The sequence below is a fragment of the Pelodiscus sinensis genome, chromosome 2 (assembly GCF_049634645.1).
Source record: "Pelodiscus sinensis isolate JC-2024 chromosome 2, ASM4963464v1, whole genome shotgun sequence".
Taxonomy (NCBI): Eukaryota; Metazoa; Chordata; order Testudines; family Trionychidae; genus Pelodiscus; species Pelodiscus sinensis.
In genome coordinates, this window is record NC_134712.1 from 156,171,273 (window position 1) to 156,195,975 (window position 24,703).

Genomic DNA, 24,703 nt, shown 5'->3' on the forward strand with positions numbered 1-24,703 from the left:
TGCCCTTTGGCTTCATTGAGAGCAGGAGTAGGCCATTTATGCACAAGGGTAGAGTCTTAGAAATATGTGTTAGTTGGTTTGCTGGTCATATTATTCCAGGAGAGCAAGAGAAACATAGTGAGAATTACATGGACAGACTAATACCAAATTGATTGCAAGGACTATTGAATTCCAGCAAAGTATGTATGTCAGGTCATCCTAAGCTAAAAAATGAATGGGAAGTGGTGTGGATTTTATTTGCTCACCATATTCCTTCTCCATCAAATAGACTTGACTAGATATTTTCCGTCAGCGCCAAATAATTTGGGATGATAAAACGAACAATTTTGAAAATTTAATGACTCCTTTGACAGAAGGAGCTGTATGTGGATACAATTCAAGAATATGAATTCCAGTATTTATGAAAAGTTGGTGCTAAAATTACCATAGAAGAATGCTTAAATTACAATGGATCCTGTCCTGAGATATGCAAAGTCATATAGGTTTCAGTAGAGCCTTGGACATTCATTATTTCTCCAGATTAGGTTTTATACTACATAGGCTTTGGTGAACCCGAATAGAAATTGTCAGGTTTTACTGGAACCACCAGAGGGAGCTCAAGTGGTCCCTTGTATGAAACAGGCATGCACTGCAAATAAAGAAAACGCACAAATATTGAGTTATGCCACTATTTCCAAGTTTTCTAAATTCCGTAATAATCAGACATAATATATTGGGTGAGGGGTTTTCTTTCTTTTTCAAAGGAAAAAGAAAGAGTTGTTTTCTAGATTTTACCTATATATTCTTACAATGTATTGTGAAACTATGAGAAATATATTGTATATGTGATGTTATTGTGATGATTATGTCAAGGCACAAGCCCAGATTGCTACCATGTTTTTCAGTGTGTGTGTGTGTGTGTGTGTGTGTGTGTGTTTGTTTTACCTACAAGTTTTTTTGTGCGTATTTACCCTGTGTGATATAAGGATGTTAAAATACAATTATCTGTCTAATCATATAGTCGATACATTTGTATTGACAATACGATTAGTCGATAAGTGCCTCTGCAAAGCTGCAGTGGGGGTGGCTCCAGGAGCCAATTCGAGCCAGGACTGAGTAGTCCTGGCTCATGCCGGCTCCGGAGTCACCCATGCTGTTGCTCTGCATTTTAAATGTAGTAAGACACCCCCTACCCTCCATGGCTCTTGCTCCATTTAAAATGCAGAGGAATAGCAGTCAGCGTGAGCCATAACTACTCAGTCCTGGCTTGCACTGAGTCCAGCAGCCCCTGTTCATGGTGGACAGCCCTGGCCACTGCAAACAGGGGCTGTTCTAGCACCAGCCCCTGTTCATGGCAGCCAGGGCTGGCCGCAGCAAACAGGGGTTGCTTAGCAGCAACAGCCCCTATCTGCAGGGAGGCCCAGCTCCCCACTGGGATCCCTGCACACCGGAGCTGCTTCGTGGCAGCATCCCCTGTCTCCCCCCCTTGCTGCCTCTCATAGAAGAGGTGGTGCTGCAGAGTGCACAGGGCGTGTGGGGCCTGCTTGAGTCCCTGCTCGCCGGTGCTCCCGACGGCACTTCTGCTTTTGAAATGTACAAGAGCCCAGAAGCGCCCTCAATGGGAACTGGCACACGTGGGGACTGAACAGTCCCCACTCACATCGTTTCCCGCTGTGCCTCTGTCTCCCGCATCCCCTGCAATGACGGTGCTGGGGGGAACCAGCTTTACTGGTTTCCCCCAGTACCGGCTACTGCTCTCCCCCCATCCACTTGCTGCCTATCCCTAGTAAGATATGGATTTCTATGTGGGGGGTGTGGAACCAGCGTTTCTCAAATTGGGATTCATAACCCAAAAGGGAATTGTGGGACTGGGGGTCGCAAGGTTATTTTAGGGGGTCACAGTATTGCCACCCTTACTTCTGCACTGCCTTCAGAACTTGGCTACTGGAGAGCAGTGGCTGCTGGCCAGGAGCTCAGCTGTGAAAGCAGCACCCCACCAACAGCAGCTCAGAAGCAAGGCTATCAGTACCAAAACACACACACAACTCATTTTTGAGTCAAGACCTTTACCATGAAATTTCAGATTCAAATAGCTGAAATCATTACTTTTATTATTTTTAAAATCCCATATCTGTGAAATTGACCAAAATGGACCATAAATTTGGTAGGATCCTCAAATTCTGCCCTTCCTTAGGCTCTCGACTTAGGAGAGGGTGCAGGGAGCTTCTCAGTGGTCCTCAAGCGCACCTGCACAGGACAGGCTTTTGGCCTAGTGTTCATGAGAGTTCTGATACATGACAGTGTGCTGTGGTGGGAAGATTTTTATCAGTAAGAGTTTTACAGAACTTTTCAAATGTCTTTAGAAACTATTATAGTATCTCTCCACTTGCAAAGCAGGTGTCTTCGTTACCAGGGAAGGAATTAACCACTGGAACAATTACCAAAAGCTGTGGTGGATTCTCCATCCTGCCAGTTTCTAAATCAGGATTTTTTTTTCTAAAAGATAGGCTCTGGTTCAAAGAGGAATAAATTCGGGAAAAATCTATTACCTGACTTATGCAGGAAGTCAGATAAAATGATCACAGTGTTCCTGTCTAGCTCTATAATCTACACATTTGTAAATGAGCATTCCACTTGCTCAAGGATCAAAAGAAGAGACAGAAGAAACAGATTTTATAGACCACTGAAAATTACTCAAATACATAATATTGTCACAGTTTTAAGGTTCACACTCTATTAGGCCTTTCTAAAGATTGAAATGATAGTTTCTATCTTTTTAAAGGGAAATACAGCTATCACTTTTTAGTGGTAGGACTGCATGATACCAACTCTTACATTCATTACATTGTTCTGTGTAGAAATATGTCTCCAGCCCATGACTGAATCTTATCTATCCGGGACCTCAGGCAGATATAATTTGGGGAGAAAATTTCAATTTTTCAATTTGCAAGAAGGAGGAAGAAACATCTTCCTGGTAGATTGATACTTGATTTATTTATTTTGACAGCTGTTTGAATCTGCTCATGGGTTTGGAGGATTACAATATTTTTGCTGAATTCCTGGATACGTGATCCTAGTTGTGTGATAAATTGCACATATTTATTTATGTAACATATGTTCATGCGATTTATCATGTGCCTTTCACCTCCCCATTGATGGAGAGGACAATATGACTGAAAAATGAAATCTGTGGACCTGATTCTGGTGTGCCCATTAATTATATTGACACCTGCTTTTCATAGATTCCAAGGTCAGAAGCAAATATTGTAATAATCTAGTCTGATCTTTTTTATTAACACAGGCCATAGAATTTCCCCACATTAATTGCTAGAGCATATGTTTTAGAAAAACTGGCAGTCTTGATTTTAAAATGGCCTATGATGGAGAATGCACCATGACCTTTGGTAAATTGTTCCAGTGGTTAATTTACCATCACTGTCAAGAATTGACTCCTTATTTCCAGTCTGAATTTGCACAGCTTCAGCTTCAAGCCATTGTATCAGGTATGTCTTTCTCTGCTAGATTGAAGAGCTCATTAAGGATCTTTTTACACTTTCAGAGCAGTGTAAAATGGCCTTTGTGTAAATGAGAATCAGTCCCTGTGTGTATACATAAGACAGCAATGCTCTTTTTCTAACTTGGCTTCAGATCACTGCCGTGACTCTCAACATATATTTAGTACATGCAGTAGGTACCATTTAACTTTCCATACTAAAATGCATGTTTTGTTAAATGACAGTACATAATTTATTCCATGTCATTACTACTGTTTTTTAACATTATGACAAAGCTGTGAGCTCCCCTCTGCAGGACAGTGTGTCAAATCAACTGCAACAGTTTACATACTTCTTATGCAAATGTCCCTTGTATATCTGGGCAATAGCGTTTGCCTGGCTATATAAATCCACCACTGAAAATTAAAACTAGTGGCATGAGTTGGTGTTGGAGAAACACTACACAAGAAAATATGCACATTACCTTTCCTATTCCACTAACCCACCCAGTAACCCCTATGAAATCTGGGTTGAGTGTACACATCTCCCGCTAACTGTTTGGAAGATATTGTCCTCTGTCTTTATATCTCCAATCACAAGAGAGATTGCTTTACCACTTGATTTCAGTATGCACTGCTGATAATATAAGGGGAATGATTCTGCAATGTCAATAGATGTTGAAAGTGCTCAGGATCTGACATTGCGACCCAGTCCTGTTCTCTGATCCAGTCAGCAGTTCCTAACATTTGATCACACATCCATTCACTTTGCCATACTTTAAGAAAATTCTGCAGAAAATGAAACAGGCTTAATAAAAAACAGCCACCCTTTATAATGGCCCCATATATGCCATTATTTATACATCTGTTACACTATCATAGCATGATAATAGGTATGATTGGAAGATCTAGGTCAAAATCAAGCCTGGTAAAAGAGGGCAGAATTGCTTTGTACTCAATGACATTTTTTCATGCTTTTGCCAAAGCTCAGTTTGGGCTCTGTAACTCTGGTTTTCTGATTAATTTGTGAAATGTGGATCAAACCTACATTTCATGCTTTCCAGCCCAACTGGAAGCTGGAAATACCAGAACTCTTTCATGGAAATCTGCTCTTGTGACATTTTCAGTCCAGTCACATACACACTAGGGCATTGCAGGTACAGTTGTATGAGTGCTTATCATGTATATTTCTAAGGCTTGCCCCTCCCTATTCAAAATAAGGAAAATATACCTTACCTGCCTCCTTAGCAAACTCTTACTTATTGGAATGTATTGAAAACATGCCCAATTGTCATTTGAATTTGGAGGCTCATCCAGATATACACACTCTAATATGCTTTCACTGACAGAACTGCACTGAGCACCACTCATATTTCCTTTGTGTAAGTTTGCAGGTTTTGGAATCTGTTCCTTTATCTAAATTTTCAGCTCGGCCTCCTAAATCTATAATGGGCTGAAACAAAACCTTGGAGTGAAAAATCTTGAAGACTGATGTTCAAAATGTAAATCTGAAAGTTATAGCTCAGGCCCATCATGATTTAAAAAGGATCCTGTGAGTGGAAGGCTTTCACAAGTGAGTGGTTGGGAGCTCTCGGATTTTCTGCCTCACGTAGTCATAAAGCCCATGGCATAGCACTTGCCCTTCTCAGATGCTTCATTTTTAGCTTTTCCCACTTTATTCTATCTGTAAACAATGTTCCCTCTACTCTTTTCTGTCTCATGTGTGGATTTTTTCCATCCATGTGCAGAATAAATTGTATATGCACTGAGGTGTACATGCAAATGTGCACCCACCAAGAAAAAAACAAACTTAGCTATGGTCACTCTGTTAATTAGCTGAGCAGCATCGGAATCTTTGAGCCTCAGCACAAATACCCAGTTCATAGGGAACACTCTGTAAATACTGGCTAACATGCTCTCTCTGCTCTTTCTTATTGTCCTTCTGAAAATAAAAACTAGGGAATTATTTCTATGTACATTCGCTTCCTGGTTTAGAGTATTAGGGAGCAAGGGACTGAGGGAAAAGCCAGAGACCATTGTGTCAACTCTTTTGAGGACATGGCAATTAGTTCATTGCTTGTACTAAGGACATACTTTCCAGGCTGCTGTTCCATAAGCTAGAGGTGGGACATGGTGGAAGGCAAGACCTAACATGATGGATGCTTGGACACAATACGCACAAATGTTCATGAGTGACAGCAAGCTATGGCTGGCATAGTCATTTTCCCTTAATGGGGTTGCCAGAATAGCAAAATATTAAAGAAACGGGTGGAAAACAGTAGTTTTCACACACAAGAAATTGAAATTTATGAAAAAAGTCATTCCACAGGTTTCTGAAAGCACACGTTTATTTTTCAAATGTTTAATGAAAAATTGTATTTAAAAACTTTGCTTTTGAAAATATTTTAAGTTTTGAAACTGTTTCCCCTTTTTTCCTTCCGTTTATTCCTTTTCCATTTTGCCATGAAAAATAAGATTAAAAAGGGGGGGAAGGGAAAATATTTTCGGATTATAAAAAATCGAATATTTGTGGGAAAATATTTTTCTCAGACTTTTTTTAACCCAAAACATATGTGCAACAGTCACTGTGTGCAGTGCTACCCTGCTACCTATGAATTTCATTTGGTGACCCCCTAGTTCTTGTCTTTTGGGAACAAGTAAATAACTTTTCCTTATTCACTTTTTCTACACCAGTCGTGATTTTATAGACCTGTATCATATCCCCCCTTAGTCTCCTCTTTTCTAAGCTGAAAAGTCCCAGTCTTTTAAATTTCTCTTCATAAGGGACCTGTTCCAACCCCCCAATCATTTTTGTTGCCCTTTTCTGAACCTTTTCCACTGCCACTATGTCTTTTTTGAGGTGAGGCGACCACATCTGTACACAATTTTCAAGATGTGGCCATTTGTTTTTTTGACTGCTGCTGCATACTGAGTGGATGTTTTCTGGGAACTATCCACAGTGACTCCTGGATATCTCTTGATTAGTTAGAGCTAAATTAGTCCCCACCATATTGTATGTATACTTGGGATTATTTTTTCCAATGTGCATTACTTTGCATTTATCAACATTAAATTTCATTTGCCATTTTGTTGCCCAATCACTTAGTTTTAAGATCTTTTTTAAGGTCTTCACAGTCTGCTTTGGTCTTAACTATCTTGAGCTGTTTAGAATCATCTGCAAATTTTGCCACCTCACTGTTTACCCGTTTCTCCAGATCATTTATACATAGGTTGAATAAGATTGGTCCCAGTATGGACCCTTGGAGGATACCACTAGTTACCTCTCTCCATTCTGAAAAATTACCATTTATTCCTATTCTTTGTTTCCTATCTTTTAACCAGTTATCAATCCATGAGAGGACCTTGCCTCTAATCTCATGACTACTCACTTTATTTAACAGCCTTTAGGGAGGGTCCCTGCCAAAGTCTTTCTGGAAATCTAAGTACACTATATCCACTGGATCCCCGTTGTCCACTTGTTTGTTGACCCCTTCAAAGAATTCCAATAGATTAGTAAGGCATGATTTCCCTTTACAGAAACCAGGTTGACTTTTCCCCCAACAAATTATGCTCATCTATGTGTCTGACAATTTTATTCTTTGCTATAATTTCAGTTAATTTGCCCAGTACTGACCTTAGATTTACCGGTCTGTAATTGCCAGGATCAGCTCTAGAGCCCTTTTTAAATATTGGCATCACATTAGCTATTTTCTAGTCATTAGTTACAGAGCTGATTTAAAGGATAGGTTACAAAGCACAGTTAATAGTTCTGCAATTTCACATTTGAGTTCTTTGAGAACTCTTGGGTGAATGCCATCTGGTCCTGGTGACTTGTTATTGTTAAGTTTATCAATTTGTTCTAAAACCTTCTCTAATGGCACCTCAATCTGCAGACCACCAACACAGGCAGAATAAATGGTTAGGCTTTTTTTAAACAACTAGCAAAATCATCCGAAGGACAGGATTTGGGGGCAATGGGTGACTTCAACTATCTAGACATATGTTGTTGATTTGATTTTAACAAATTGGGTGGAGCTGGTTGGAAATTTGAAAGTAAAAGGCAGCTTGGGTGAAAGTGATCATGAAATCATAGAGTTCATGAGTCTAAGCAATGGTAGAAGGGAGAACAGCAAAATAGAGAGAATGGATTTCAGGAAGGCAGATTTTAGTAAACTCAGAGAACTGTCAGGTAAGGTCCCATAGGAAGTAAGTCTAAGACCTTGGATGAACCAAGAGACCTTATATAATGTAAAAATAAAAAAGGAGACCTATAAAAAGTGGAAATTAGGTCAAATTACAAAGAATGAATATAAACAAACACAGATATGCAGGGGCAAGATTAGAAAGGCAAAGGCACAAAATGAGCTAAATCGAGCTAGAGACCTAAAGGGTAACACAAAGATGTTCTACAAGTATATTAGAAGCAAGAGCAAGACCAAGGACAGGGTTGGCCCATTCCTCAGTGAAGAGGGAGAAACAATAGCAGGAAACTTGAAAATGGCAGAGGTGCTTAATGACTTCTTTGTTTCATTTTTTGTCAAAAAGATGTATGTTGACAGGATGCCTAACATAGTGAATGCTAGTGGAAATGGGGTAGGTTTAGAAGTTTAGAAGAACAAATTTAAAATAACTTACAGAAGTTAGATATCTGCAAGTCACCAGGGCCTGATGAAATGCATCCTAGAATACGCAAGTAGCTGATAGAGGAAGTATCTGAGCCTTTAGCTATCATCTTTGAAAAATCATGGAAGTCAGGAGAGAATTCCAGAAGACTGGAAAAGGGCAAATATAGTGCTCATCTATAAAAAGGGAAATAAGAACAACCCAGGAAACTACAGGCCAGTCAGTTTAACTTCTGTGCCTAGGAACATAATGGAGCAAATAATTAAGAGATCCATCTGCAAACATCTGTAAGATAATATATTTCTTTGATAGGATATCAAGAAACCAAACTAATAGATTTCTTTGATGGGATATCCAGCCCTGTGGATAAAGTAGAAGTGGTGGATGTGGTATACCTAGATTTTAGTAAGGCATTTGACATGGTCTCACAGGACCATCTTATCAATAAATTAGGGAAATGCAACCTACGTGGATGCATAACTGGCTAAACTAGGGAAATGCAACCTAGGTGGGTGCATAACTGGCTAAATAACCATTTTCAGAGAGTAGCTATTAATGGTTCACAATCATGTTTGACACGTGGGGTTCCACAGGGGTCTTTTCAATATCTTCATTAATGATTTAGAAAGATGATGGCATAGAGAATATGATTATTAAGTTTGCAGATGATACCAAGCTGGGAGGGATTGCGAGGGGAAAGGATCAAATTCAAAATGATCTGGACAAACTAGAGAAATGGTCTGAAGTAAACAGGATGAAGTTTAATGAGGACAAATGCAGAGTTTTCCACTTAGGAAGGAACAATCAGTTTCACACCTACAGAATGGGAAGTGATTGTCTAGGAAGGAGTATTGCTGAAAGGGAGTTAGGGTTCATAGTGGACCACAAGTTAAGAGTCAACAGTGTGACACTGTTGCAAGAAAAGCAAACATCATTCTGGGATGCATTAATAGGAGTGTTATGAGTTAGACATGAGAAGATATTCTTCTGCTCTATTCTGCACTGATTAGGCCTCAGTTGGAATATTGTGTCCCGTTCTGGGCACCACATTTCAAGAAAGATGTGGAGAAATTGGAGAGTGTCCAGAGAAGAGGAACAAAAATGATTAAAGGTCTAAAAGACATGACTTCTGAAGGAAGACTGAAAGAACTGGGCTTGTTTAGTTTAGAAAAGAGAAGACAGAGAGGGAACTTGATTGCAGTTTTCAAGTATCTAAAAAGGAGTTATAAGGAGGAAGGAGAAAAATTGTTCTCCTTGGCCTTTGAGGATAGGACAAGAAGCAATGGGCTTAAATTGCAGCAAGGGAGGTTTAGGTTGGACATTAGGAAAAACTTCCTGTCAGGGTGGTTAACACTGGAATAAATTGCCTAGGACGGTTGTGGAATTTCCATGATTGGAGATATTTAGGAGCAGGATAGACAGACACATTTCAGGGATGATCTAGAATAGTGCCTGGTGCTTCCATGAGGGCAGGGGACAGGAGCTGATGACCTTTAGAGGTCTCTTCTAGTCATGGGATTCTATGATTCTGTTATTATCCAGTGGCCCCACTGGTTGCTTAGCAGGCTTACTGTTTCTGATATACTTAAAAAACATTTTGCGATTTCTTTTTGAGGTTTTGTCTAACTGTTCTTCAAACTCCTTTCTGGCTTTTCGTGTATTTTTACACTTAGTTTGATAGTTTATGCTTCTTTCTATTTTCCTCAGTAGGATTAACTTCCACTTTTTAAACAATGCCTTTTTATCTCTTAGGGTATATCTACACTGCCACTATAGTTCGAACTAGGGTGGCTAATATAGGCATTCGAAGTTGCAAATGAAGCCCGGGATTTAAATATCCCGGGCTTCATTTGCATCTTGCCGGGCGCCGCCATTTTTAAATCCCCGTTAGTGCAAACTCCATGCCCGCAGCTACACGCGGCATGGAGTAGGTAGTTCGAATTAGGCTCTCTAATTCGAACTACCGGTACACCTCGTTCCTCACTGCTTCTTCTACTTGCTGGGTAAGCTCCGGTGGCACTGCTTTGGTTCTCTTTGGTTTTTAATTTGGGACATACAGGCAGTCCCCGAGTTACGCGGATCTGACTTATGTCGGATCCGCACTTACGAACGGGGATTTCTCGCCCCGGAGCTCGCAGGCAGCGGGACCGCCCAGAGCGCAGCGGTCCCGCCACCTCGACCTCCGGGGCGAGAAAAGCTGCTCCGGGTGCCCCTGGTCTGCTGGGGACTGTCTCCAGCAGACCAGGGACACCCGGAGCAAAGCCGGGGAGGCGGAGGGGTCCCGCGCCTCCCCGGCTTTGCCACAGCAAAGCCTCGGAGGCGCGGGACTCCGCCGCTGCTGCGGCTTTGCTCCCGGTGTCCCTGGTCTGCTGGGGGGGGGGGGGGGCGCACCTAGTGCGCCCCCCCCCCCCCCAGCAGACCAGGCTTTTGTTGTGGACCCTGGGGTAGAGCAGCTGGGGTGCTGCCGGGTTGGTCCTGCAGGGACCTACCTGGCAGCCCAGCTGTTCTGTCCCAGGCTCGAGATTCAGCCGCTGTTGAAACTGATCAGTGGCTGATTCCAGGAAGCTGGGGGCAGAGCAATTCTGCCTCCAGCTTCCTGTAGTCAGCCCCTGGTCAGTTTCAGCAGCAGCGGCTGAATCTGGAGCCAGTTCCGACTTACATACAAATTCAACTTAAGAACAAGCCTATAGTCCCTATCTTGTACGTAACCGGGGGACTGCCTGTACAGTTAAGTTGGGCCTCTATTATGGTGTCTTTGAAAAGTTTCCATGCAGTTTTCAGGGATTTTACTTTTGTCACTGTACCTTTTAATTTCTGTTTAACTAACCTCCTCACTTTTGTGTAGTTCTCTTTTCTGAAATTAAAAGCCAGAGTGTTGGGCTGCTGAGGCGTTTTTCTCAACACAGGGATATTCAATTTTATTATGTTATGGTCGCTATTTCTAAGTGGACCAGTTATATTTACCTCTTGAACCAGATTCTGCACTCCACTTAGGACTACATCGAGAAAAGCCTCTGCCCTTGTGGGTTCCAGAACCAGCTCCTCCAAGAAGCAGTCATGTAAGATATCAAGAAATATTATCTCTGCATCCTGTCCTGAGGTGATGTGTACCCAGTCAATATGGGGATAGTTGAAATCCCCCAGTATTATTGAAATGTTTTTTATAGCCTCTCTAATCACCCTTAGCATTTCATAGTCATCATCACTATCCTGGTCAGGTGGTCAATAATATATGCCCACTATTATATTCTTATTATTAGAACATGTAATTACTACCCATACAGATTCTATAGAACATTTTGGTTCATTTAAGATTTTTACTTCATTTTCTTTCACATATAGTGCCACTCCCCCACCAGCACAACCTGTTCTGTCCTTCCAGTATATTTTGTATCCTGGTATGATTGTTTCCCATTGATTGTCCTCACTCCATCAAGTTTTTGTGATGCCTGTTATATCAACGTCCACCTTAAAAATGCGGCACTCTAATTCACCCATCTTATTATTTAGACTTCTAATGGGTCTGTTTGCAATTTCCGGATGTGTTAGACTCTTTTTCGTTTGATTTTCTCATATGATCTTGCTCATACTTTATCATTCCCCCCAAAAAATATTGTCTTTATTTTAGTTTAGTTTGTATATGCTGCATGAAGTAACAAATATGTCCCCTTTGAGAGAGAGAGAATTCTCTGAGCTTTACTGAATATAAAAGCTAGCAGAATTACCCAAGAAACAGAGATGCCATCTGCACCAAAATGGCTTACTGAAGCCTCTGAAAAGGCCAGTCTGTATCACTTTGATGCCTTATTGAAGGTAGGTATTGGAAGCTTTCGGATGAAATACACAAACGTGATTATTTTGAGTGAGGTATGTTAGGTTTGTATTTGGTTTGGATACAGTCCTGCAACCATGTTTAATCAACCATCTAGACCAGGGGTGGCCAACCCATTCTGGGCAAAGAGTCAAGATATGGATCCAGTGCGAAGAGCCAGGGCAAAGTTGTTGAGCAAAAAAAAAAAAAAAAAAAAGGACTCTGCCCCAGTCGCATTTGGTTCGGGAGGGAGGGAGGGAGGGGGAGAGAAGGTCTTCCCTTTTAAGAAAACATGTTTAGAGGCTTTGGGGCCATATCAGGCTTCCACCAGCCAACACTGTCTTTAATTCTCCTTCTTTAATGGCTGCACCGGATGGCTCCCCTGCCCAGGTCAGCACAGGGAGCCAGCAGGAGGAGAGGGCCATTTTGGGGGGTGTGGGGTGGCTTTTTGAGCCACGGAGGGGGGGAGCAGCCGCATATGGATCGCAAGCCGCGGGTTGGCTATGGCTGATCTAGACCCATACAGCTTCCTTTCACTAGTGAACTGTTAAAACCTATGCCACTTCCATCTCAAAAGTGAAAATCTTCAAGGGTGTATTCAGAGGAAAACATGATCCACTGAAAACACGATCCAAGAGAAGAGTCTGTGGATAACTAGAGCAATCTGCTGATTAAGCATTGGCCCTGTGCGTAAAAGAAGCTTGGGGGTAGCTTTCATTTAAGTACCCAAGTTTTCCAGATGAAAACATTTGGTTAAAAAGAATGCATACACTGTAATTTACTTGTTTGCTCCACTCCCTTGTGGACATGCCCAGCTTCCTCTGTACCTGGCAACTTTCCTGTGCTTTGTACACCAAAGCTAAAAAATGTGATTCAGATATTCCTCAAATGAAATCACCAATTGCACTCACTTTCCCACACTCTCAAAATACTCTCCAGAAAAAGAAATAAAGTAACCTCTCTTCCCTTCAATGTGCATGACATACAAATCTGTTTGCAATACACAGATTTGACAATATGATGTTGATAGCATATGCATCCAGTATGCATACCCATGGCATGTTTTGTAGAAAAGTTAACAGATTGATTGCAGCAGTCACTAAAGCCCTCATTCTGTCTATGTGCAAAATAGGCACCAATAACCAATCACTATTTCACTAGCATAACTCAATCTTCTTCTGGAGGGGTCATTCTTATTCAATGCACGACCTCTTTTCTGAAGCTGTAAGCAAGGTTTCCAGTCATGAGGGTGAGTTTTACCAGGATCAGTGAATCTATATCTTCTCTCTTGAATCAGAGAGAAATTTTCTGACCAAATGAAAAGAAAATGGCTTTTTTTGGAGGGGGGGGAGCGGGTCAGGAAAAAGTTTGTAAGAAAAACAAAACAAATGATATTTGAAAAAAGAAGGGGAAAGGAAAAAATGGGGGTGTGGAGAGGGAAGGGGTTGGGGTACAAAAACAGAAAATGAATTTCATTAAAGCAGAACCTAATGGGTAGAGGTTGTGTTTTTAGTATTTTCCCCCTTTTCTCTCTCTTTTCTGTTCCTCTGTCCTTGTTCCTTCCATTTACCAAACATTTTTCACCAACATCTTTTTGAAAAGCCTCATAATGGCAGCAGGGGAATGATTTTTCTCAGCCATCCCTAACCAGACGTAATACCACTGGCTCAGTTGAAAGCCTTCATGTCACTAAACTGTTTCCTTGAGTCATCCTGTCTTTTATGGGGAAAAACGTACACAAAAACCTCAAACTCCAGATATGGCCTTGATCTAGCAAAGTATTTATGCTTACTAAAGAGAGTATTCTACTGTGCAGCTCAGCACATATGTGATTCTTATTTGTTACTTGAATTACAATAGAACTTAAGAGCTCCAGTCATGAACTGGACTCCACTGTGCTCAGTGCTGTACAAACACAGAAAATAAAAACAGAGTTTGCCTTAAAGAGCTTACTGTCTAAGTCTGAGTACTGCAAGATCTGACCTTTACAGTGTACGCTGTGCATTGAGATCTACAAGGATCATACACATGCTCAACAAAAAAGTATTGCCTTCTCCATAATTAAAATATTCTTATAAATATAGTAGCCAAAAATAAACTACTAGCGAAACTATACCTGAGAGAGTCTGTTGTGCATTGATCTCTGAACAGGAAAAGCAAGCATGCTTGTTCTGTCACCCAGAAGGTTCAAGAGGGAAAAAAAAGGTCAATTCACGTAAATCAGAAGAGACCAGAGTAGACCTCAGAGTCTTTGATAGATTGAGATCTCTGAAAGGATGCATAAAATAGGTCTATATTTGAAATTTTGCTATTGAAAATCTTCTATGTGTATATTTGTAATTAGTGGTTTTAGTGTGTGTTTTGACCAATAAAATGAAGTTATGTTGGATCTCCTAATTAATTAGACATGGGAGTTCTACGTGAAACATTTAATTTTCTGGATGTTCTAATTCACTTTGAATTATTATAAATGATATTCTATATGTGTATAGAAATAAAGAGATAAGGGAAAACAGTGGATGAGCTGAGTATAAAGCTAGAAAATTGGGCTGTGATTAATAATGTACTATGTCTGTTTGAGAATGGATAAATAGAAAATTCAACACAAAAAAACAAGACAGAGTGATAACATTTCCATCCTGTTAGGCACAGCGCCAGTCTGGGTTTTATTTTAAATCATTGGCATAGGTGAAAAATATTAATGATAGCCAGTCATCAGCTGATGACAGCTTCTGGACTCCCTGTGATTACAGCTACCCATAAAATAATTCACATTTGCTGATGGGGACAGAGGCTAAATATTACTTGTCTTTTTCATGCAGCAGTCCCATTTGCTGCGATGGAGCTACTTATATGGGTAAAATGAGCAGGATTTGACCCCACAAATACAAAACGGATGGTCAAAACCTATCCTGAAACAGTTGGATTCAATTCCTGCTGACTTCAATAGGAGTTAAGCATAAGTAGATGTATTTCTTACAGTTAGATCAGTGGAAACTAATAGTAACTCTGTTTTAAGTGAATAGTTACTCTATTGCAGTAGTGAAGAAAATCAGGTCCATGAGAATCAGGTCCATGAGTTTTTTAACTGTACAAAATATGTGTCTCCTGTGCTGAGTTTGCTGCCAGTAAGTCCATTGGGAAGGAAAGCATAAATACAGCATAAATGTATTTTTTTGTTTTTACTCTGGATGATCCTAGAAATATGAATCTGTCATAGGGATTTTATGGAATTCTTAGCAGTGGAAAACACTAGTAAGAAAAAGGATGAATTGAATAAACCAGAATTCACAGGGAAACTTGTGGTGACATTTAAAAGAAAATGGTTTAGAAAATGGGCTCTTTTCTGTGGTTTTAAAAATCACCTAATAAAATGTCAGTTTGTAGTAGAGGTGCATTTATTGTTTTTTACTTTCAACCACAATACTGCATGTGTTTTTCATGCAATTTTATCCCTGCTTCAGTCTTTGTTCTCAAAGGTGGCTACTGAAAATCACCTTCACAGTCCATTTGTTCAGATCCTGAAGCATGCTTGAATTGCAGCAGACCACCTCTGTAAAGGATGCAGTTTGCCAAAATCTACCACTCAAGACTTTTTTACAGTTGCCAGAAAAATGTGGCTAGTAGCATATTCCCCAGCCAACCCTTATTATATAGGGCAGTTTGTGTTTTTCGATTTAGTTTTCTTTCCGTCTCACTGAGACTTGTTGGAATCCCCTGTATCAATCACTCCATGTTAGAATAACTCATGTGGTGATTTATGAAGTGGAAATCTGAACAATCTGTTAAATATTCTTGACTGTTTTCCTATGTTATCCTGATCGTTGTTGTCTCCTTTCTTTTCATAATCTGTTGAATCTTTTAGCTTAAACCCCACCCTGCATAGTCCCAGATAAAGCAGGTGGGGTACCCAGTTTCAGTGGCTAACTCATTCCCAGGCGTCCTCTGCCTAATACCAATCACAGAGCAGGAGAGAAGAGTTGGGCTCTCTGAGTACAGAGAAAGCCCTCAAATTGGAACTACTCTGTACTGAGGGAGAAGGCAAGGAACACGGTTCACTAAAAGACAAGGCACCAACAAAAGGACTCAGGGTCATAGGCATAAATGATAAGTGGCAAGAGAAAAAAGTTTTGAGAAGTGGTATTTTAGCTTAATAGAACTGTGGAAAGGTGGGAGACCAGAGAGAAAACAGACTATAATAGTTGAGGAAAGGAAGGAAAAGACAAGGGAAAGGGGGTGAATTTGCTTATGTAGATTAATTCTCCATTCCCTGTTAAATCTGCCTTTTTGATGGCTTGTGAAACTTTTTATCAGAAATGAGAAGGAATAACAGCAACTTTTAGAGGAAACAGAGAAGTCCCAATTGAGACTCCTCAAAAGATTGTAGAGTACCATTTTCTAGTGGAAATTTAGCTATGATGAAAGCTTTGTTATCCAGCACTTATGGGGAACAGAGGTTGCTGGTTAACTGACTGTGGTGGGTAACAAAGTTTATTTTTCTGCCTCCTCTTCCTACTGGCGGAACAGGCTTCCAGCAAATCGATGTAGGCTAAGGAAAAGGAGGCGCTTGCTGATGACGTCAGCCGGTAGTGCTGCTTGACAGAAGCCCTGCAATGGCTGTCTGGACAGGCGACAGTCAGGCATGCACGCCTGAAAGACATGGAGGTATTGTGGCTGGGGGCAATGCCAGTTAACAAAGTTTTCTGGTTAACTGAGTGCTGGATAACAAAGCTTTCACTGTATATAAAAATAACATGTAATTACATGTAAAATAATGTAAATGCATGGGGCTTGATTGTTCTCTGTGAAGGAAAAGCCAGAAAAAGAAATGGAAAACTTTTCCAGTTCCTATCTGGGGAGCTTAATTCCCTGTTGTACTGTATTTTGTGTAGGCAGCTTGGTCAGTATGTGAAGTGGTTGTAGTTGCAGTTATGCTGTGAGAGTTAAGGTGTAACCTGCAAAATTGACACGATTAGTGAAATTAATTTATATTCCACTTATTCTCTTGTTTGAGGACAATTGGTCCAAGTGACTGGGGCAAATTAAAGCAGTCTTCCAGCTACCCTAATCACAAGCTCAAAGAGTGTATACAAGGAGAGCTTTCAATGCTTTTATACTCCATGCCTGCCTTTCTTCTGATTTCCAGGTGAGACTTGTCCCTTTTCATTCTTCCATGGCACATTAGATGCTGGATTTGTGCTTTTGTGCAATATGGAGGATTATTTTTATAGACTCTATTAGCATAGGAATTGTGACTGTGTGTATTGTCCAAAAGCCACTGGGGATTTTGTGCGGAGAGGAGATGTAGGATAGTGGGGAAAGTGACTAAAGCATCTGAGCATATTATTGTTTAGTACTGTGAGACCCTCCAGTACTCAGCCAGTGATGTTTAGAATGGGGAGAGTCATTTTGCAAGCAACTGTTGAGTTTTGCACTACTGTGGCTATAGAGGAATTTCACACTGTTGTGGCAGGGAAGTGAGATTTTCTCTGACAGTTTATTCAGCACATTAGTTAAGAACTGCTTGTGTCTATTTTGCATCAAACCAACTGACTTTTTTCATCTTGTGCTACTTTGAGATTCCCTGAATATCCGTGACCAGGTCTGTTCAGGGATTACTATGTCTCCAGGCTGTTATAGGCAAAAAGGAATGAATGGAGAAGTAAGAAATGGGTTATGGCTGAAGGGTCTTTCTACTATTGCCTACAGATTTATCTGTATGTGTGGCTATCCAACACATATGACGGGCAAATCAGAATGGTGTAACTGATTCCGTTACACCAGAACTATAGTTGCAGTACTCACTTTATACACACAACCCAAAATTAAGCCCTGTAGGCTTTTCCTGGATTTACCACATCTGGAGCAAAGATAGTGCCCATCCTCATCTGATGAAACCAGCTGAGGCTTAAGCACTATAAACCCACTTGATTCCTGGGACATCACTCATGGAATATTAAACTGTACTATACTTGGGTACAACCCACTTCTTCAGATGACTGGAGTATTAAAAGTCCAGTTTCAAGAATAAATAAGGAAAAGCAGGGGGAAACGAAAAAAGAGATTTGGGGGGACTTTTCCCACTTCCCCTTCTCCCCACCCCCGCATTCTTTTATTTATTCTTGGATCTGACCTTTTAAAACTCCAGTCATCTGAAAAAGTGGGTTGTACCCACGGAAGCTCATGATACTGTCTACGTGTTTTGTTACTCTTTAAGGTGCTGCTAGACTATTTGTTGTTTTTTAAGTTTTTCCTGTTACAGACTAACTCAGCTACCCTTCTGAAGTGTCTGTACTATACTGTTCCTCCACTGGGTGACATTGTGAAAATTACTTTATTTAAAGAAACCTCAGCCATATCCAGCAAAGTATTAAAGGATAGTTTGATAAATACATTTGGTATGTATATGTAAGCTTTGTAGCCAGTCCATATTTGGTACAGAAGAACATAGCATGGTGTCAGGAGTAAACTAAAAACACAAAGAGAAGGAAAACACCTGCAAAAATTGCAAACAGAAGGAACAAAACAACAAAGTTTACAATATCTCATCAACATGCCACTCTCAAATACCCCTGAAAACTTCAGGTTTGACAAACCTTCACAAAGGACAGACAGGAAGTAGTATTTTGCAAGATTTCAAATTGCAAATAAACTCCACAGAGAAAACAATAATATACAGGTATCTTATTTAATGTATGCTTTGGGGAAACAAGCAGAGCAATATCTGTAACTCCTTTTGACTTTACTGAAGACAGTCACAAAGATGATTATGGAAGGATTCTGGCTATGTTTGATGCATACTATATACCTCAGAGAATTGTTGTTTATGAAAGAGTATGTTTCCACCACATAATTCCATGGGAAAATGAACCAAGGGAAAATGCTGAATATTTTATAAATGTTCTACATATATTGATTGAAAACTATGATTTTTGGAATGCATAATATGAAAATATTAAGAGACTGGATATTGGATTAACAAATAAAAACCTTTCACAAAAGTGACAGAGATTTAATCCCAGCTACAGCTATACAGAAAGGAAATCAGTCTGAGCTGATGACACAGCAAAATGTAGAGCAACTTGACAAACTTGAAAAACCTGAAGCTACCTTAGAAACTGTAAACAGACTCTTGAGTGTTAGAAGTCGTTATCGTAAAATCCTGAAGAATGGCGAGAGAACTTAAAGGCTAACAGGAGCAAAGTCCAGCCTACATGCATAACATGTGGAACAAGTTATGTCCCAAAGAATTATTACATGTCCAGCCAGAGGCATAAGGTATAATAAATGCAAGAAATATGGTCAATATGCAGCTGTTTGCTGCACCAGAGCAGAGAGTAAGTTCACTCATATCATAGGCATTCAAGAGCCATGATGACACAGAGCCACGTTGTAGAGAGAATCTGAATATTCCTGGTAACACTATTGACTTCAGAAATTACTCAGGAGCCAATGTCACAAGCTAAATCTACACTTAAAACATTAAAGCGCTCCCATGGCAGCACTTTAAAGTCACAACACCAGTGCTCTATGTAAAAAAAGGAGCATAGCTCCATGCACTAGGAGCCTGTTTACACTGATGCTTTACAGTGCTGTAACTTGCTGCATTAAGAGGGCTGTTTTTTTCGCATCCCAACTTTCGGTAACCGGGTTTGGTTCTTTAAAGGATTTGAAACCACAGAGAGAGGAATACTTCTTGTTAGGGTTAAACAAAGATTATTTATTTTTTCTATTTACTTTATAATCAATTTTCCATTTAAATCAATTCATTATTTTTGATTCTTTTAAGACAATATAATATACAAAGAAAAAGTAGAAAAACAGTACAGTTAAAAATAACAAGAAATAATAACTTCTCCTACTGATATACCCTCCTGAGTTACCTTTAAGAAATTTATGGAGTTAACAGTTATATAATACTCACGTTAAGAAAGATAGAAGCATTGCTTAGATTCAGGAGATATTCTTTTCTTTATGTTTTTCCTTTCTTTGGATTTTTCGTTGCAACTTACGACCGGTATTCGTTCCCCTTTCGGAGCTTATTTGTTCCCCTTTCGGAGCTTATGTACGGCAGCGAGATTCAGCGCCGGGGAGGGAGCCCTGGTTGATCAGACCTGGCTTTTCGGATTCGCAACCCGTCCGCTCGTGGTCTGTTTCAGCCCACCTTATATACCCTGTATCGGTATTTTGGTACTCCTCCACTCGCCTGACAATTGCTGACGTTAGATTTTTGTTGTCTCATTCTGCCCTTACAAAAAACTTTCGTCTGCTCCATTTGGGGTAATCAGCACTTTGTTGCATACTGCTGTCTGAGTTACTTACTTCCCTAAAAGCGGGGTTATTGTTGGTCAACCAAGCAAATTTTGTTTTTATTTTTATCTCCTGTATCTGAGAGTGCTGCCTTTCCTTTCCACTTACAATTAAACTGGTGCTCATTTGACATATTCTGGGTAGGCCTCAATACCTTCCTTTCACACCAACCAAGAAAGTTAAAGCATGGTAACTTGCCAATGTAGACAAGCCCACCATCCTCCCAGAAGGAATTTACAATCACCTTCAACCTCTCTCAAAGATGAAGTCATCTGAGGCAGCTCTAACTAGCCCTGGAGGTATTCTGAACTGCATGGGCCAATTCACCACAGAAACAGCTTACAAAATCAAGAGCTGTGCATTCAGAGTGTATGTGATCAAATGGCCACAGACCAACAGTTTATTATGCCCCATTGATACCGGTATTAATGAAAAATGAGAGAAAAAGGTATCTTCCCAAGACTGGATGATTTCCTCCCCAAAGTAAAAAGCACTAATGTATTCTCCAAGCCGGATGCCTGGAGCAGATTCTGGCAAATTCCTTTAGCCAAAGAAAATGTTAACCTTACTACATTGACTACATCCTTTGGGAAACTTAGCTTTCAAAGATTGTTTTTTGGGGTTACCAGTGCCCCCTGAAATTTTCTGAAGAAAGACAAAAGAACTGTTCCCAAACACAAATGGCGATGTAGTTTTTCATGGATAATCCTGGGGGGGGGAGACAACAAGCCCACATTGAAGTCCTCACCTAATCAGACCATCTGGACTAAAGCTAAACAAGGAAAATGCATTTTCCACTTACTCCAAATTAAGTTTTTGAGACAGACAATAAACAAGATGGGAACATAGCCCTGAGAATGTAAAAGCAATTTGAGAATTGAATGCACAAACTAATTTACCATAATTGAGATATGTACTCAAGGATGGTAAATAACCTTGGTCTATATCTACAGGGCCATTTTACAGTGACAAAACCACTGAATGAACAGTTAAATTCCAATACTGATTGGCTATGAGATCCAAATCAAGAAATTCCTTTCAAAAAATTTAAAAGAAATTATCTCAACATCTCCAGTTCTCAAGTAGTATGATGTGAACCAAACCATAAGGCTCAGTGTGGATGCAAGCAACTATGGCATAGGTATTGTGTTGTTCCAGAAACATGGCTCTGAGTAGGAGCCAGTTGTATTTTGCTTTCGCACACTAAGGGTACATCTAGACTACATGGCTCCGTCGACAGAGCCATGTAAATAAATTAGTTTACCCAGCATAGTCAATGAAGCGGGGATTTAAATAATCCCCGCTTCATTAAAATAAAAATGGCCACCGCATTGTGCCAACGATCAGCTGATCCAGCACAGCGCTCATTGGCACAGCGCGGCGGCCATTTTTATTTTAATGAAGTGGGGATTATTTAAATCCCCGCTTCATTGACTCTGCCGGGTAAACTAGTTTATATAGCTCTGTCGACAGAGCCATGTAGTCTAGACGTACCGTAATAGAAGTAGAAAAACACTGGTTAAAAAGCTGTGCTTGGTGAGAGTATGGGCCTTTGAGAATTTTTACAGATACATGTGTGTATTCGATTCATTTTTATTGATAACATATACTAGCAGCCCACGTTACCAGCAAACAAATGGAGAAGCTCAGAGAACTGTGCAGACAGCCAGGAAGCTGTTACTAGGGGAAAATCCATTCCTTGCTCTTCTGAGCTACAGATCAACACCATTAGCATTTACTGCACATAGTCCTGCATAGCTCTGTCTCCAGAGTGGCTAGATATGAAAAAATAGCCATATATATATATATATATATATATATATATATATAAATAAAAAAAATTTGGCTATTTTTTCATATATATAATCTCACACACACACACAATTGGACACTTTTACAGCAGGCATCATTCATTTAAGGAAGTTTCAAATCTAGAACCTGGTCTCTGTTCATGTCAAATTGGATGGAAATGAAGGATGAGCAACTGCAACTGTCATAAAGAAAAAAAAATCCAATGTCCAGGTTATATGTGGTTGAGCATTCAACAGAAACCACGAACATCTACAGTTTGATCCTCAGAAAAAATATCAATATAGCAAACTCTTCAGATGGCAGATGCAGAACAAGAAGAGATTCAAGGACTCCAAACCGATGGCCACAGCCAAATGTTGCAACTAATGGACAACCAGATGACCAAGTTGTTACATGTTGGGGTTGTGTAATTAAAAAACCAGTACAATTCAGAGAGGTTTAACAGATTGACCTACAAAACCCATGTGATAGTGTAAATATTGTAAATGCCAGGGTTGTAGACCTTAAATGGGAAGACAGAATGGAATGCTCAGCTGTCCTGTATTGTTCAGCTACTAAATGGCACTGTTTGTAAAATACTTTACTTACATGAACCTCAGCCACACGTGGCATAGCATCAAAGGATTTTATAACAAATACATCTGGTGTATGTAAACAAACTCTGTAGCTAATCCATTTCTGGCACAGAAATATATGATTTTCTGCAGAGGTTAAAGCCTTCCATGTGGAAGACTCCAGATCATAATGACAGCTGCAGAAGCAGCGCTCCCAATGGCTCTCATCCTGTCTTGTACCCCTGAGTCCCCACACTCAAAGCATGCAGAAATGACCGTGTGCAACATGCAGGGTAATTCTGAGTGGGCAAGCATTATGCTCTGGAGTAGGAAGGTAGACCATCTGTACTTGTTCCTGGCCCATGGACTCTAGTCCTTGTAGGACATCCACAAGACAAGATGAAGCCACAGACCTGGATCTGGGTTCCCATATGGATGACCATAAGTATATATTCATTACGGAGAAGAGCTGTCACACAGATTGAGATCTGCCAGGCCTGGGCAACAGGTGTCAGAGGCAGGGGGTGTCTCAGACTCCCCAAACAGCCAGGTATGGCCCAGTTTCAGTTGTACAGGGTCTGACTGCTCAGCCACCACAGAGCAGGCTGGGAAGGCTGGGGCTGTACTACCTGACAGTCCCGTACTCTGGGGCTGAGGGGGGCTGTGGCCGCACTGCCCAACAATCCTGCACTCTGGGATTGGGGAGGACTGGGTCTGTGCTGTCCAGACTCCTGACACTCAGGGCAATGGGATGATAGCCAGCAGCAGGAAACAGTGGCCACAAGGGCTCCAGGGGGCGTGGAAGGGGCTAACCTCCCCAGTCCAGTGGTTCACCTACTGCCTATACTGCCAGGCTTTTGTTCATATAGACCCGTGGTCCCCAACACGGTGCCCACGGGCGCCATGGCGCCCGCGGGGGCATTTGCATGCGCCCGCCAGGTGCTCGGGGCTGGCCTGGCCCCGGGCACATGGCACGGCGCTTGCGGGGAGCGTCAGCCCTGGGCGCGCGGCGCTTGCGGGGGGGGGGGAGCGGCGGGCGCATGGCTATGGGGGGGCCCTGCCCCTGGGCATGTGGCTATGGGGGGGCCGCCCCCGGGCATGCGGCTATGGGGGGGGCCGCCCCCGGGCGCGCAAGTGTCCTCACCCCCTGGCGCCCGGCGGGTGAACGGCCACGCCCCCTGGCACCCGACAACCTCAAAAGGTTGGGGACCACTGATAGACACACACACGCTATATTTGCACTTCAAGCTGAGGATTTGATTCCCAGCTTGAGGAGACATACCCATGCTATCTCTGACTGAGTTTGCATGTTAAAAATAGAGCACAGCTCGGGCAGCAAGAGTGGAGGGAGGATCTGTCTCTCCCCCCCCCCCCCAAAGTATGTGCAGTGCCTAACATCTCAAACAAGTGCATATTCAGGGGCAGCCAACCCATTCTGCCATTCACACCGCCACAATCAAAGCTATTTTGAATACATCTTCTCAAGCTAAGAAACATATCCGTACCTCAAAATATAGACGTACTCATCGGCAGAATCCTCCCCTAGTTTATGTTAGGCAATCTAAATGAAGTAAATGAGCCTGGACTGTCATAACTCAAGGCAGAATTTAGTCCATCTTGTTTATAATTTGGGGGGGCTAATTTGGCTTAGTGAGGACTATTGGTTTCCCATTTATATTCACATTAAATTTTTAGTCCTTTTTAGCAACATTTTTTCTAGAAAACATCTATCATGTATGAAAATTGCTATAGTGATCCTGTATTACACATTTTCATAATCTTTTGTAATCATTACAAAAGTGATTTATAGATTATATTTCTGATGAGTCACCTGTCTTGCCTCTTTTAAAGGTACATTTTCTTTCTTGACAATTCCTACTGCTTTTTTTCTGTGACCCATGTCCAACTTTTTATGACTATTGCTAATAATTAGAGCAGCTTATTTTTCAGCAATGTAAATCTCTTACTAGAGGTTTTGAGTACTATCACTAAAATAATGATGTTGTACTATTTGTGCCATTACAAGAATTAAGTGTTGTTTAACATATGGTAATTTTTTATTATTACTCACAAAAATATTGTAATGAACCATTTGCGGTACAAAAAAAATGTTACCCTGTG

General features: G+C 40.9%; 1 protein-coding gene and 1 long non-coding RNA gene across 15 annotated transcripts in view; one reads left to right on the plus strand and one right to left on the minus strand.

Annotated features, from left to right (window-relative positions):
• The window catches only part of LOC142827244 (uncharacterized), an 83,012-nt gene extending 62,739 nt beyond the window's left edge, over positions 1-20,273 (minus strand). Inside the window, exon 1 of the long non-coding RNA XR_012901844.1 lies at positions 19,831-20,273. This is a non-coding gene — a long non-coding RNA (uncharacterized LOC142827244). The remainder of the gene's footprint in view (positions 1-19,830) is intronic.
• Positions 1-24,703, plus strand: part of COBL (cordon-bleu WH2 repeat protein) — a 229,204-nt gene that overhangs the window by 169,412 nt on the left and 35,089 nt on the right. The window lies entirely within an intron of this gene.